Source organism: Ipomoea triloba, chromosome 3 (assembly GCF_003576645.1).
Source record: "Ipomoea triloba cultivar NCNSP0323 chromosome 3, ASM357664v1".
Taxonomy (NCBI): Eukaryota; Viridiplantae; Streptophyta; class Magnoliopsida; order Solanales; family Convolvulaceae; genus Ipomoea; species Ipomoea triloba.
The window spans coordinates 4,717,441-4,730,043 of record NC_044918.1 but is presented as its reverse complement, the minus strand read 5'-3'; the positions used below and the strand labels follow the sequence as shown (position 1 = coordinate 4,730,043).

The following is a 12,603-nucleotide window of genomic DNA, read 5'->3' as shown; positions in this document are numbered from 1 at the left end:
TATATATATATATATATATATATATATATATATATATATATATATATATATATATATATATATATATATATATATTATTGCCACCCTCTCACCAAACTCCCACCTTCTCCTTAATTTCTCTCTCTCTCTCTCTCATCAGTAAGAGATGAGAAGAAGGCTTTGACCCCTCATGGTTATAATCATCATTCTCATCATCTCAGCCCTTCACTCATATACATGCGGTTATTATATTTGTGCGTCATTATTATACAAAAAAAATATTGGATGATATTTTTTTTTTAAATTTTAATGATATATATATATATATATATGTGTGTGTGTGTGTGTAGGGTCAGGTCATCACAAAGTGTTTTAAAATATACCATTAGGATACTGTGATGTGGTGTATATTTTGGTGCATGTGTGGTGCATTGGACCATTTTATGGTGGTACATTTTTTAACACTATATGGTGTATTTTTACATATTTAATGTTAAATCTATTCGACAGTACGGAAAGCACTGTCCCCAGTTGTATAGATGTGCGTACAATGATGTTTTGTCGGAGCATTGAATTTGTTTGTGTTCATATCCAGAGGGCAGTTCTTGAATTGTAGGGAAATAGGGAGAGGAAGAGGAAGAGATTCTATGGACTTTTACACATACCTATATCGTGTTTTGCCTTTTTCTCCTGCGTTTGCTTCTCTTTCTTTTGGGAATTTGGCTGATAGGGCCAAGGAATTCTTCACGCTTGCCGTCTCTACCGTCATTGGCAATGTCTTCTCCGCCATTTTCACCTTCTTCTTTGTTTTGGGTATGTTTTGCGGTTTTATTTTGGCGATTCGATTGCTCAGAATTCTTGATTTGTTTATGATTAGGGGTTGCATATTCTCAATCTGTGATCTGGGTGTTTGGATTTTGTTTGCTTTGATTATGAATTGAATTTTTGTTCTTGAAACTCCATATTTGATTCAGGATGGATGGGTTTCAATTGGGGTAAAACACACGACTAAGACAGAAATCATGGACAAAAATAAGACATTTCAAAAATTGGTATAAACATGTAAAAAAAAAAATACTTTTTTAAATGTGGTTTGTGCCAGGTCAAACACAAACATATGTGAGATTCTTTTTATTACACTGGCTTCTTCCATTCGTCGAGAAGTCGGCTGGTCTCTGGCTTCTCCTTCGCACTAGACTTCTCCCGCGTTGGAGAAACCGGCGACCAATTTGGTAGCCGGCTACTTTAGTGCGAAGGAGATGTCAGCGGCCAAATTGATTACCTTTTCGAAGAAAGCTACCAGTTTGGTTGCTGAAGAAGTTAAAAAAAAATAATAATAATAAAAAAATTACAAGTGGGGCAAGTCGTACTTGAGTTTGTGTTTTGATCAGGTCACACTAAACACATATTTTTCACATTTTTGTATCAATTTTTGAAATGTCTTATTTTAATTGTGGGCCTTTTACTTTCATCCTATTTGAGTCTTTTACCCTTCCAATTGTGAGGCCTTTTAACCAAACAAGGAAGAATCTTTTTTTCCTTATTACGTGGATTATTGTGTGTTGAAATGTTGTTTGGGTGACTAGGAAAATTCACAACCATTGTTCAGAGGTTGTCTATAGATAAACATTTTACTTGCCTTATAATTTTAGTGGGCAAAGGACTAAAATTGTCTATAAGTGATCAGTTCAAACTAACGAAGGGACAATTACCTGCCCATTAAGATTTGAACTTGGAGCAGTCCGACCAAAGTGGCTAGGGTTGCTCCGTGGGTTGAAATTTCTTATGTGGAGAGGCATCCTTTGCCTTAAAGCAGAAAGGCTTGGTTCCACTACATTTATCTCTATTATGTGGATGGTTGTGTGTTAAAATTTTCATATGTGAAGAGGGGCATTCCTTTTCATATATCAGAAACTGCTTTGAATATTCATGGCTGTTACTAATCAAGGAATTGAGTTTGTTCTGGCAGTTGGAATCTTGTTAGGAGCAAAGACTGGAGCTCTGATAGGCAAAGAGACGGAGAGCGGCTTTATTAGAGGCGCTGCAGTTGGCGCTATCACTGGAGTTGTTTTCTCTCTCGAGGTCTCCGATTCATCACTGTCAGATGAATCTTTGATTGGGTGTCTCCAGTTCTTGGTAAGAAAACACAACTTCATAGTTCTGGTTGTGATTGTTGAGCATAAATATATAAACATAAATGTGCAATTCAACTATCAGCTTAGATTTTTAGTTGAGACGGAACACATGCTTCAATTTGGTATAATATATAAACATAAATGTGTAATCCAATTATCAGCTTGTAGACGTTTTGGATCGATGGCTAAACTGTACTCTTATGTAACGCTAATTTGAGCAAACTTTGCATCTGTTTGTTGCGTTTCAAAGCTGTTGGGTAGTTTTATTCGGAGCCATTGAATGATTTGAAACTGTACAGATTGATGTGATTGCAAGCCTGTTAAGCGGTAGACTTGTTCGTGAGCGTCTTGGTCCTGCAATTCTGAGTGTAATGCAGAGACAGGTATGAGTTTATCATTGTATGTATCACCATAGTGATGATGCATGCCTAGGGTGTGTAGATAGACTTTAGGTGGAAACTATATATAATTTTGCTTCCATTTACTAAAACGTTCTTGTGTTGCTGATCAGATGGGAGGTGTTGAAACCGCATATGAAGAGGCGTCTAACTTCTTCAACACAGGTGGGGCGAAGGGCTTGCTGGGGGATTCAGTTGAAAGGATTCCGAAGATTGTAATCAGCAGCGACAACAATGTGGATGCTTCAGGGGAGAGAGTCTCTATTGAATGATCTGTTTCGTTAGTTTTAACTAAAATTATTTCGATATTACCATTTCTACCCGTTCAGGGCTTTCAACACTGCTGAAAATCTCGCGTGCCACCACATGCTTCACCTTCCATGCATCGATCCATGGCTTTTGAGGCACGGTTCTTGTCTATTGTGCAGAACGGATCCCTAGTAGGTGTTCCCCAGACATCCTAAGAGCGCCTAGCTATTTTTTCAATCATGATAGTATGATTATTAGATACATGCACATAAGCTAAAGTCATAACTCGTGAGACTAGCTAGCCTATTACATGTTAAATAATACAAATTTTAGTGTAATTCTTTTGTCATAAATTAACAACACTTTTTGGTAATAAGTTTACCATTTTCTTAGCTTAGGCTATGTTCAATTAGTCAATCAATTAATTCAGAATAAGTTATGAAATTTTATTTTGTTAAGATTAGGTGGATTAGTATACTCATCCAATTATTAATCAAAGATTTGCTGTAATGAGCTGTAAATGAAATTTCTATTAAAATAAAATAAAAAAAAGAATATTTTTTCTTGATTTTTGAATGATACATAAACAACCTTTCCTATCAAATAAGTATAGTTGTGACGCAATATAATTTTGTTTATTAACAAAATGTGTTTGCCACTAGCTGCGTATTATATGCATGGTGTATAGGTATGCGTACATAATATATTCTCTATGGTCCTGACTATTTTATTTAATCCTCATGATGTTTAAGTCCAACTTACTGTGCTTTGTTTAATTTACTCCACTGTTCTATATGAAGATAATAAGGTTTGTGTTGCACAAATGGTAAATGAGTGTGTTTAATAATATTTAATTTGACAAAATACATATAGCGTTAATATTCAATCCATGTGATTTCTATAAGAGTCACGAGATTATTATACAAAATGTTCACTAGTGACAATCAAGTAGATTCGTTCACTAAGCCTATGCCTACATTTACGTGTGAAAAATATGTTCACAAAATTTTGATGCTTGGGCTTGAAATGTTTTTGTCTTCCGGAGAGCAACAACCTCTAGGTGCATGGACAAGCAGTCCAAAAGACCATTATAATCTTGAAGATCATGCAATCCCTAAGATTATGCTAAGTTTTTTTTTTTTTTTTTCTCTGGGTTTTCATAGTCTAAAGTTTTTAACCGAGACACCGGTGTAACACATGATTATACATGTGTACTCTTTTCCTTGACTAGGTTTTTCCCACTGAATTTTTCTAACAAGGTTTTCAATGAATTGAAGCATGAATATAGTAAGATACATGTGTTTTATGGTCATTATCCTATTTTTATGGTATCACTTTACGATACAATTTTTCTCATTTTGTATATGTATATATATCAACGGTTATCTAATATAAGTGATTTCTAAGTTTGTAAGTTCATTTTATTTTTTTTCTCTCTTTCTCTCTGTATGATTTTGAGCGTACCATTACACAAGATTCACATGAGGATACACCCTAATTCACAACAAAATGTTAATGATTAATATATTAAAAACTCATTTTTAGATAGGATACCAAATATTGGACTTTTAGTACACTAAGAATCAACTTTCAATAAATATCATTTGATGTATAAAAATGAACATTATGTTACTAGTCCGACAACAACGGTTGTATGGTTTCATATATTAAAAGTACATAATTTTTATACTGAAGGTACATTATTTGATACTATATATAAAATAATGTGCTTTAAGTACTTTTATACAATTAATTCTAATTATTACATTGTAGTATCTGTTCATCGTACTTTCTCAACCTATTAAAGTACAAAGAGTTAATATCACCTATACTGAGACTCGATCTCATGACCTCCCATAATGATTGTTTAATTAATGGGTTGATTAAGATTTATTGATTACTAAAAGTTTGATGGAAGTAACCTGGGCTTGGTGATTAGTGGGCACTGGGCAGTGGGCTAACTAAGCTTAGAGTTTTAATTAGAGGATCGTAAATGATAAATGTGTTGTGATTGAATATACCCATCTTGAAGATCAAGCAATTTGAAAGTCGTTGTTATGCAAGGACTTTCATATTATGAGTTAACCCATCTTGAAAATCGGTTGTGATTGAATATACCCATCTTGAAGTTCAAGATTTTAATTAAGTATATGCAATATTATGAATCTGGACATAATAGTGGCTTGATACACATATTATGAACATGGACGTAATAGCGACTCGATACACATTGTATAAAATTTTATATTATTTTAAATATTTAATATTTAATTTGAAGATAATACCAAAGAATTTAAAAATACTTGGAGTATTCCTATTTTAACCAATCTAAATAGTTACCTTATTCTGGAGTCTTTGGTTATTACATTGGAGTTAAACTTAAAACATGATCATAACATATATGATATATCTCAACAATTTCATAACCTTTGTCTAAATTCTATCAAAACATTATCTTGAATATCGTGTTGAGGAGTAAGCTAGCCATTTGAGAACTACAAGACTTTTTATTTTCAGATTGATAGTGTACCTAATTATATTTGATATATATTTTTCTTTTCAAGAGGTTAAATCTCTAACCCCAAGGACCTCAAATTTCGGCCCGACAAAGCATTTGAAAGGATTGTAAATCATGATAACTCATATGAACACAGATGCTTAGACCTTTGTTTACTGTGCACAATATATATATATATATATATATATATATATATATATATATATATATATAATATTTGCCACTGATACTTCAAATTTCCAATACAAATTCAAAGTTTTGTGTTTACAATTACATTAATATTTTAATAAATTAAATATCTTAAGGTGTAAGTTAGGCTGTTAGATTGGAGTTAAAACTTAAAACATTATCTGACAACAATATATGAATATTCTTATCTAATAGTTTCGTGGTGTAGTTTTATTACTTTTATAGTTATTATACTTGTTAGATAAAGTAGGTTACGCAACTAAATAAATGTCTAATGTTAAAAAAGAAAAATTGTATAATTAGTATTAATTACATTATCAAAATAAATAAATAAAAATTACTATAATTTCACATAAATTTGATAGTTAAATTCTTCATATATCTATTTCTATTATTCTAACAACATATTCGTAAAATATAATAAGTAACTAGTTATCACACATATATTGCGCGAATAGTCCAATGCACAATGTGTAATTTCAAATTAGTGTTTTAGAATTTATCGAAGTGTCATTCGATATCCTGGCGTATATCAATGTAAGATTATCAAATTTTTTCATAAATGTAAATATTTCAAAAATTCATAACAATGACTTATGGTAGAAACGTTGGATTAACTTATGTAATAATAACAATTTTAGAGGGAAATACTCTCACTGGATAGTGCCTAGGCATAGTTTTTGCAACACAAAACCATATCAATTGGCGTGATCCAAGCTTCCTCTTGTTGCCACTTTCGCCAGAAATGAATTCTTGATTTGATCTAGTCCCTTGGTGTGCTTCACTGCAATTTTAGTGCCTTGGCGCATTGCATCGATCTTCAAAAACAAAACCAAAACTTCATTTCCCCAAAAGACAATGATAATAGGCATAATTTCTCATATGCCTTAAATATATACTGTAAATTAAGTGTGCCGTTTCATCAATGTCCATGCGTGATTCTAATTAATCGACCAAAGTCCATGTTAAATTTTATATTGTATTTCGTCCCATGACTTTTAAAACTTTGTCGCATTTGGTCCTCTGACCCAATTGACTTTTAAAACTTTGTCACATTTGGTCCTCTGACCTAATTTACGATTAGAAGTAACCAAAATTTAATTTTTTAGTTGAAAAATGTCATAGAAAATGACAACTTTGTCATTCAATATAAGCCACTTGACTATTATGCACTCATGTTCAATAATATAGAAATATAAATTTGATCCGCGATGACTATAAATTATGCCGGATGACCAAATGTGACAAGGTTTTAAAATTCATAAGACCAAATGTGACAATGTTTTAAAAATTATGTGACCAATTATGAAAAGTTTTAATAATCGGGGACTAAATGTGAAAATGGTCCAATATTCGTAGGGTCAAAAGTGAAAAAACTCAAAAATTAATTAGTATTTTCAATACTGATTAATTTATATTATTTAGAAGTATATGATTTTAATTATATATTTTATCTTTGTGGTTTTAGTAGCTAGTATGTGATTTAATTTTTACATTATTAATGGGATCACATTTTAACGTTTTATTTATTATTTTAATATTTTAATAAATATCTTAAGTTGTAAGTTAAGTTATCATATTGGAGTTAAACTTAAAATAAGTTATTATTAGTCTTTTACTTAATTATTGTCTAGCGGAATCAACATGCATGCATCCAAAGAGCTAGGCTGCTAGGCACTTTCGCAGGCCAATACGACTTTGCAAACTCACAATTAAAAAAAGAAATTTATAATATTCGATAGTGGATTTAAAAATTAAAATAGAATATCATAATATGAGCAAATATTAATGGGAGACCACATGGTCAGCCCTCAGCCCGACGATGATACTCATCGTATGCCGTATGCGGAAAACAGTATCTGGCCCGGTGGCCGCTAAAACTTAGACATCTTAATTTAGACCCTCTTTCAAATAATTTTTGTAGATAAATAATAAGTGTTCAAAAAAGTTGTATCAGAATATAATTATTGTATACATTTAAAAAAAAATATTTAGTTACACTTGTGTGAGACGCGTCGAGTCAAGATGACATGTAATACTTTACTTATGATTTAATATTGTATTTATTAGTATAAGTATTACATTTCATCTTAACCCGATCTATTTTACGGATAAAGATTCGTGAGACGATTTTACACCAATTTTTGTAAAATTTTTAAAGTGCTGTAAGTAAAATTCATTTTTTAAAAATGTGTTGGAATTGTAAAAATATAGAGAAAATAATGAGTGAATTTCAAATATAATGATATAAAAATATAATCTATTGGGATAAGGTTAGCGTAACTAATGACAATGGATAACAGTATCCTGATTTAGTCGGTGGCCAAAATAACATTTGTAGCTCTTCCCAACTAATTTGAATATATTTCGTATTATTCCTTTAATTTATGCATATTTTAACATTTGTTTAAGAGTAATAGTTATCCTTTTGTGCGCTGTAAGTAAGACGACGTGAGCGCACACATGCTATTTGTTATGTGTTTTCTCTTGAAATTAAAAACCATTATTGCTATTTTTGTATATCAACAACTAAATATATAAATATGTTTGACTTAGCTTATTCTTATCTAATTTGGATATCCATCGCATTATTCGTATATTTTAAATTTTGTTTTGGAGGGGTACATAGTTAATTAGTTATCCTTTTGTGTGATGTAATATGCATGCATGCATATATAAGCTTTGTCTTTGTTTATATTTATTTGTCTTTAAATAAGTAATGGTCATAAACTTTATAAGAAAAAATAATTAGGCTTTTGAACGTTTAAAAATTACAACTAAACGCATCAACTAGTTATTTTAGTGCATCCAAATCTTACAAGCAATTAACTTCCAGTAAACTTCGGTAAACACCAACTTGGCGGTTGATGCGTCATTACTTGGATAAAATAACAAATCACATATGCATGCAGGTGATTGGTACGATAAAACCCTCTTTGTTGACATGAAGAAGAAGACCACTAATCACCTTTTTCGTTAATCCGAAGAAGGCGACCAGCGCGGCCATCATGGTAGTCGTCTTTTCTTGCCGGAAAAATGACATTTTAATTGATAAATTAAAGAAAAATCATGTCATCAAATTTTTACCAATAACTTGATGGTTAGTGGTAAAAAAGAATTCGATTGAATGGTTTTCCAATTCCTACAAAGTTCAATATAATGGTGTGTTTGACAATTTCTTTATTAAAAAAATCCCCATGTCCTCATCATGTTTATTAATTATTCATCTATTTTTCTTCATTTTTTTTCCTAATTTTTTAATTCAAAATATTTGTATTTAATATTAATTTTAGTATTGTTTCCTAATATATAAAATTTATTTACTAATACTATATATACTAAACATTACAAAAGATTGAAATAATAAATAATTTTAATTTCGCCAGGTTAATTGAACTTGATCGGCACATAAAATGAAATGGAGTGAGTAATATTTGTTTTCATTGAGCTGAGTATATAAAACAAACTATAAATATTTTGATTGCATATTATTAACAATTGACTATGTATGGTTATATCAAATAAAAAGTTTGTGTGTGTGTGTATATATGTGTGTGTGTGTGTGTGTGTGTGTATATATATATATATATATATATATATATATATATATATATATATATATATATATATATATAATTAAAAAAAATTGCCGGGATGATGTGAGAAGTGGGATGTTGTCGCGCCATCCCACAAATACTAAAAACTCTATTATTTTTATCCTTTTAATTTTTTTAACTACAGTAACATTTAATATACACTAACAAAACTTTAATGATGTAAGAGCAACCTCATTAGTTATGCTTTTTTTGGAGTTTTTATCATGCCAACTAGGAGAATGGAGGGAGTGAAGAAAAAAAGGGGGAAAAAAAGCTAAAAGTTCTTTTTAAAAGGTCATAGACTCGGGGCGCAGCAATGCGCCAGACGCGCGATCTGTGCGTCAATTTAACAAAAAAAAAAGGGCACACAAAAAACTTAAACTTGCAGTAATAAAAAATTCATAAAAGAACCCCATCCTCATTTGTTAAAAAGCCACTCTCTATTTTTTTTTTCTCTGTAAAAATCCATCAAAAAATCACAAATGTGATTGTTCTAGCTAATAGGTAATTTTATCAGACAAAAATAATAGTACAATATTTATAGTGTAATGTAGAACTCAATAACCATAGAAATACGTACACAAATCAGTGTGCTAACTCATATTCACTCTATAAGTTTTTTTTAGATACCATAGTTGTATTCCAAATTACCAACTATACTTTTTATAATAATATGAATTTTGTTACTATGAATTTTATGATTTTTTTAAAAAGGTATATATAATATTATTTTTTAACAAAAATATTTTGTAACTATAATTTTAATATTGAGTACTAAAATTAAACATTTATTTTCGTACATTACGCATATAAAAAAAAAGTATTTATTATAATTTTAGATATTCAATGTAAACAAATATGATGGAGTTTTTTTCTTTCTTTCAAGACACTAAATATAAACCCAAAAAATGGATTAAAAGAAAAACAAAAAAGAAAAAAGAGCTTATATATGTGCTTGTGTGCATGCATATTACATCACACAGAAAGATAAATATGTGGCCCTCCAAACAAAATTTAAAATATACGAACAATGCGATGAATATTCAGAATAGTTCAAAGTTCAATTTAGAAGACTCAAAAAATGTTTATATTCCTAGTTGTTATTAGAAAAAAATAGCAAACATTTATTTTTAATTTTAAAAGAATAAATATAATCAAAGATGAAATGTGTATATATGCGCGCGCTCACATGTTAATTACATCGATTCCTTTTAAAACAAAATTTAAAATAATTAAGCATAAATTAAAGGAACAATGCAAAGGATATTCAAATTAGATGGGAAGATGTCAAAACGTTGTCTTGCTCACCGACTTAAGAAGTGCATTATTATTATCCCATTGTCATTAGTTAATCTCCATAAATAATAGCGAAGCTGACGTCAGTAATGATGTTTACGAGTGTAATTACTAATTTTGGATCGTATTACTACTAATAACACGTGTTTAGTGATCCAATAACACTAATTTTGTACCGTAGTTTCAGCGTGCCACATACGGTTTTCCGCATAAGATGAGTATCATCGTCGGGGCAGCCCATGTGGTCGGTCTCCCGTTAATCTAAGATATTCTATTTTAATTGTGAGTTTGCAAAGTCGTATTGGCCTGCCAAACTGTCTAGCTCTTTTGCAATTTGCATATGTCCACGTGGATTCCACCTCAGCATCTTGATTGCCGGCTTGACCATATCCTATAATGTCGGTTCAAGAAACCATGGGCTAAATATATGGATTGAGAAATCCTCTATATATATATATATATATATATATATATATATATGATCATGGCCAAAACCTTGTGGTCTAGTGACACCCAGTTATACTCATATATGTAAAGGGTGAGTTCGAGTCCCAGTGGATGCACATAATCCGTAGATTGAGTCGAGCATTTTTTTTTTTTTAACATTATAGATGGCGACCTTTTTTTTTTAAAGATCAATTAATTTTGAAAACCCTAAACCCTATGACGAACTTTTTTTTTTTTAAGATCAATTTGTTTGTTTATTATTTATGATTGTTTATGATTTGTGTTGAAGATCCTATATTAAATTTAATTTTTCAATAATTGTTTCACATCTTTGTGTCTCAAGTGCGCATTTTTTGTCTTCCAGTGCACATAGTATGTGGATTTATTTGATCTTTTTTTAGTACTACTAACTCTGTTACAATATAGTATTAACCTATTGAAGCACAAAGAATGGTTTGACCTCCCATTTAAGAGAATTACCTTGTGCCACTAGACCACAAATTCATTGGCCTGAAAATTTTTCATATTGGAAATATATACAAATGGCAATAAATATGTCTAACTAACCCAAGTCATACTAATCGAAAATGCAAAAATTAAGGGTGTGTTTGGTTAGTGGGTTTAGGCATAAGGTATGGCCGGGTATCAAAATGATTGTTATCGTTTGGTTGATAGGTTTTTAGGATACTACTATGGTTTTGGAATACCCCATTAATTGAAAAACTCATACCCTAATGAAATAAATATTTCATTTCCCTTCCTCATTTCTTCCCCAACTATTAATAATCATTCTCATTCTATCATACTACCAAACATGCAAAATACTTTCACCAAAATCCATTACCCTTACCAAGTATTTTGATACCCATACCGATTCTAATTCCCATGTGCGAACCAAATACACCCTAAATCTTGAATATGATGCCTGTTGGAAAAGTGTCAAAGATATAGAAACCATAAAGAATCACGTTTGTAATTATAATAGCCATCCAATGTGAGCAATAATTTACTTCATACTTTAGAGAGGACATACAACTCGTGTTTTGCATTGGCATTAGGAGAAAGCCAATTTTGATGTGAATTATACATATTCATTGCACTTGGTTATATATATACACACATACACACATTTTGTATACGTTATGCACGAAAATTCATGTCCAATATTAAAATATTGATAAATAAAAGTAATTAAAATTTTAGTTTAAATTATATTTTACATGTCCTTAATGTAGTAAATTTTAATAATAGTATTTGAAAAATATAAATAAAAATAAAAGAGAGAGAGAGAGATTTTATATTTTGTTTAATAATAATGTAAACAATTTTGATAAATTTTAATATCTATTTTTGCAATATATACATAAATAAATATAATATCTATAATACTAAGCTAAGCTAGTATTCACATATATTGGTATATATACACAAATAATATATGTATAAAATACACAAACATATATGATTTACAATTAATAAAAAATTAACTAAAATATATTCTACAATTAAATTAATTATATAATAATTTTAATAAAATGATAATAAAAGAATAGGAAAGGGATATGATAAGTATATGTATATGATAATAATAATTGAGTCGTCAATGTTAGAATTAAATATTAACTGAGTTATAATGGTGTAATGTTAGTTTTGTGTAACAATATATAGTAGAGATAATTTTGTCGAATAAAATTAAAGTGTATATCATCATTTAAAGTAAAATGTATATCTTTATTAGCATTATTTTTTTTGAAATGTATATCTTTATTAGCATTATTTTAATAGAGTTTATAAGC

General features: G+C 30.0%; 1 pseudogene; it reads left to right on the top strand.

Moving 5' to 3' along the window:
- Positions 1–576: 576 nt before the first annotated feature.
- LOC116014294 lies at positions 577–3,134 on the top strand (annotated as a pseudogene).
- The last annotated feature ends 9,469 nt before the right edge of the window (positions 3,135–12,603 follow it).